Raw genomic sequence first — 4,929 nt, 5'->3', positions numbered from 1 at the left:
TTTCTGAACTTGGTCTCATATGTAACTTGAACCTGATGTTGATGAGAAGGTCATAAATTGACAGCTGGACTCTCCATCTGAAGATATTTTCTGTGTAGTTTTTGAACGTTGGGTTCATCACAGATGGTGTCGACGACAGATGTGATGTGATGGTTGGGCTGTCCTGTGACTGCATGATATTCATCTGTGAGTGCAGAGTGAAGGCTTGAGGAAAGTAAGGAATCCGGAGTCTCTTCACTGAAACACTTTCAAATGGACCATAAACAAAGGCTTTGGCTGTTATAATGATGTCCTGCTCACAGGCAGATCTACTGAAAAAGAGGAATGTCAGAGTCACATGAGGTGCCTCAAGGATCAGTGTCTGGTCCCCTCCTGTTCTCCATAAACACAGCCTCGCTGGTGCATGATCATAAGGGTACATGGGTTCCTGTCAGGATATGCAGTTCAGCTCCTTGTCCATTTCAAGACTGGACTATTCAAATACTGTATTAGCCAACTAGCACTACTAAAGCTGTGTTCATACCACATCGTAATTATTGTACTTTCGAAATAACGTGACGTTCTACTCCTCAGACTCTGAATTGTGCATTTCTATGGCACCATCAATGGCTAAGTAGTGCCTAAATGAAGCTGTGGTGATCAGGTGGTACCGCTGTCACACGGTCCAAGTTGTGGCTCTCAGAACATTACCAACTTTAAAGTTGTAATTACGAGTTTTGCAAACCTTTGGTGATGATAGTGTTGCCATAGAAATGCATAATTCCAAGTCTGAGGATGCGGACGGCTCCGTGTCAAGTGTCACGTTATCTTGAAATTACTGTAATTATGACATGGCCTGAATACAACTTGAACCTCTGCAGATGATCCAGAATGTGGAAACATGTCTGGTCCTCAATTAGCCAACATGGACTAAACTCTAAACTCGCTCCTCTGGCTTCAGATTTAAGGTTTTGATGCCGACTTGCAGGACTTCCGCTGGAAGAACACCACCTCAATACATTCCTACAAGTATATGAGTCACTAAACGAGTGCCGCCTTGTTCCTCCACTGTGTTTCCAAAATCTTCACCGTCTCTGCTCCCCTCTGGTAGAATGAGCTACTAACCTCTCTCCGAACTGCTGAGACCATCACACCTTTACCACAAGCACTGAATCACTCCACAACCTTCAACCGATTTCAACTACATTTCACTTTAGCAAAGTCACAGGTTTGGAATGATGTGACGCTGAATAAATGATGATAGAATGATCACATTTTTGAATGAGCAATTACTCTTAAGATTATTAACTGTTTTTTCCCAAACTTTTTTGGCAGCCGAACCTTTTTCAGTATTTCAGTCATTTAACTTGAACAACATATTTGCATGTTTGCACAGTTTTCTGATTTTGATTAATGGTAACATGACATGCAGGTGAACAAATAAAATACTTCTTTTTAGTTAGTATTTTATTTGGATTGCTTTTATTGTTTTGCTAGCTTACAAGCCCCAGTTTGGGAAACCCTGCATTAACAAATGTCCAGAAATATATTCAACAATTTTTAATGAACGTAATGTTCATAACAATTCAGAGACACTGACGTTTTGTAAGAAATGATCTGATGTTCAGTGTTTTAATAGTGTGTGCAGCTTGCAATTCCAAGATCATGGGTTCAACTCCCAAAGAAATCCTGAATAGAAATGTTATATTATAATCAGACGTTGATGCATTCTCCTCTGTGGGGTTGTGAGGATGCTGGAGGAAACGGATGCCGAGTCCAGCACAGGGCTTATGTGTACAAACGTAGATGTTATATTCATTGGTTTCCATGACAACAGAGAAATGCTGAAGCTGTATCCATAACAACTGCTTGCAGGACAAAAGGCTATAAAAACAATGAAGATCTAGAGGTGACATAAGAGAACTTTAAATATGTTCAGCTGGTCTACGCTCAGAAAACTGCTGAACTGTCAAGTCATCCTACAAACCTACTGAACCAAACTTCATGTATGTATCTGTGTATGATGACTACGTATTAAGTTAAATGTAGGGTACAACGGGGCTAAGGGCGCTCCGGGGTAAAAGGTGCCTTTGATATTATTTTCCTCTGGACCACTAGATGTTAGAAAAACGTGGCGTAGCAATTTCCAAAACATCCGCTTTTCAAGATGCACGTGTATATTTGTCTGATCCTTGACGCGATCACGGGCAGCAGCACAAAGTTGATTCTGTGCTTACTTGATCTAATATTTAATGGGTTTTTTTTGTTTTTGTTTTTTTAATGTTGTAGATTTAAAGGGTTACTCCACCCCAAAATGAAAATTTTGTCATTAATCACTTACTCCCATGTCGTTCCAAACCCGTAAAAGCTTTGTTCATCTTCAGAACACAATTTAAGATAATTTGGATGAAAACCGGGAGGCTTTTGACTGTCCCATTGACTGCCAAGTAAATAACACTGTCAAGGCCCAGAAAAGCATCATCAAAATAGTCCATCCGCCATCAGTGGTTCAATCTGACTGTTATGGCTTACTTTTTGTATGCAAAGAAAATAAAAATAACGACTTTATTCAACAATTCATCTCCTCCAAAATAGTGGTACACTGATGCTTTTCATACTTTTCTGGGCCTTGACAGTGTTATTTACTTGGCAGTCAAAGGGACAATCACAAGCCTCGGTTTTCATCCAAAATATCTTAAATTGTGTTCCCAAGACAAACAAAGCTTTTACGGATTTGGAACGACATGGGGGTAAGTGATTAATGGGGAAAAAAATCATTTTGGTGTGGAGTAACCCTTTAAGTAGCAAATGAGAATCACTAAAATTAATGCATACATTTTGAGACAAAGGTCTTCTTAACGATTTTCAGTTTTGTTTTAGATAATTAAGCAACAGTTTTTAAATAATAAAAGAATATGTAAAAGTATGGTATTTGGGGCAAAAAGCGCCCCTGCTGTTGGGGCTAAAGACGCACAGTAATTAACATGATAATTAATAGATGGCTGACTTTTCCATTTGTTGACATGACATGGTTAGAGTCAGATGGTAAATATCATATATTATGTTGGGTGTCCATATTAGAGATAATCACCATGTTTAAAATGAAACCATCATATTTAAAAACATGATATTAATCATATCATATAATAAAATATCATTTGTTGTTACTACTGTAACCCCCGGTTTCACAGACAAGGCTTAAGCCTAGTCCCAGACTAAAATGTAAGCTATTTTAACTGAAAGAAACTTGCACTGACTTATTGTAAAATATATCAGTGCCTTTGTTTTGTCTCAAGATGGACACCAGTAATGTGTTTTTCTAAGGCACGTTTATAAAAATTACTTCAATGTCCTATTTGAACTATGGCCTAATCCTGGCTTAGTCTAAGCCCTGTCTGTGAAACCGGGCATAAATCTATTTTCAGTTATGGGATCTCCTGCAGTGCTTTCAGAATCTTTACTTTTTAAAATGATTTTGTTTCTGTATTTTGAAATAGGCTATATTTGTACATTAACACATTTTAATGACATATTTACTGAACAACAACAAAAAAAGAAAATAGCACAAACTTTGCTAAAGTGATTGTTTTGAAAACGTATTAACTTAGACATTATTAAAAAACAAAACAAAACAAAAAAAAACATTATTTTAGCTGAAGTATTTGTATCAATAATACTGTGTGCCCCCCTTGCCACCTCATATATTTATAAGATTTTTAAAGAAAATAAACAACTTGTATGATTTATTTTTACACAAAATCTGTTTCTTCATTAATGTTCAATACAAGCATATACATTTTTTCTGCAATTATTCATTTTAAGTGCAGGGAATAGCACATTTCTTTCTTAAGGTGTGCCTTTAGCCCCGTTGTACCCTATAAGTTAAAGTTTGATTGAAACACAACTCCTCACGCATGCACCCCAAAATGCCATTTTACCTCTTATAAGAGAGATCTGATGTGTGTGTTAATGATGTGTCTCCTATTTGCTTTGGTTTATTCTTATTATTTCACTGATAGACTGGCCATCTGCATTATAAAACACTTGATTAAACACTTTATACAGTGATTGAATTACTTTCATCATTAACATGGTAGTTGATACTTAATTGTGTAAGTAAACGTTTGTATTTTTATATTTAACTTAAACGGTTAGTTCACCTGTAAGTCATCTTCGGAACACAAATTAAGATGTTTTTGATGAAATCAGAGCTCTCTGATCCTCCCATAGATAGCAATGCAACTGAAATGTTCCCATTTCCAGAAATGTAGCAAATACATTGGTAAAACAGTTTATGTGACATCAGTGGCTGAACTTCAGTTTTGCGACGCTACGAGAATACTTTTTTTTTTTTTTGCGTAAAGATAATAACAAAAATAACAATTTACTCAACCATTCTTCTCCCCAGAGTTACGTCGTCTGCCATTTTAAAGAGTATCACAATGCATACGCACGCTTTCCCCTAAGCGTAAACAACGCTTAATACGCAGATTACATACTTAGGTACTCTCCAAAATGGCGGGAGATGTAACTCGGGGAAAAAGAATGGTTGAATTACCACTGTGTATGAAATGTGCTATATAAATAAACTTGCCTTGCCTTGCCTTGCGTAAATTGTTTCTTTTTGTTGTTGTTTTCTTTGCGCAAAAAAAAAAAATATTCTCGTAGCGTCTACGAGTTGAGCCACTGATGTCAAATGAACTGTTTTACCGATGTATTTACTACGTTTCTGGACCTGGGGACATTTCAGTTGTGTTGCTGTCTATGGAGGGTCAGATAGCTCTCCGATTTCATCAAAAACATCTTAATTTGTCTTCCGAAGATGAACGATCGTACGGGTTTGGAACGACACGAGGGTGAGCAATTAATGACAGCATTTTCATTTTGGGGTGAACTAACCCTTTAAGATACACTACACTCATACTTCATATGGCATATTTTTTAATCTCA

Source organism: Onychostoma macrolepis, chromosome 11, assembly GCF_012432095.1.
Source record: "Onychostoma macrolepis isolate SWU-2019 chromosome 11, ASM1243209v1, whole genome shotgun sequence".
Classification (NCBI taxonomy): Eukaryota; Metazoa; Chordata; class Actinopteri; order Cypriniformes; family Cyprinidae; genus Onychostoma; species Onychostoma macrolepis.
The sequence above is the reverse complement of the archived record's forward strand: the minus strand, read 5'-3'. Positions refer to the sequence as shown.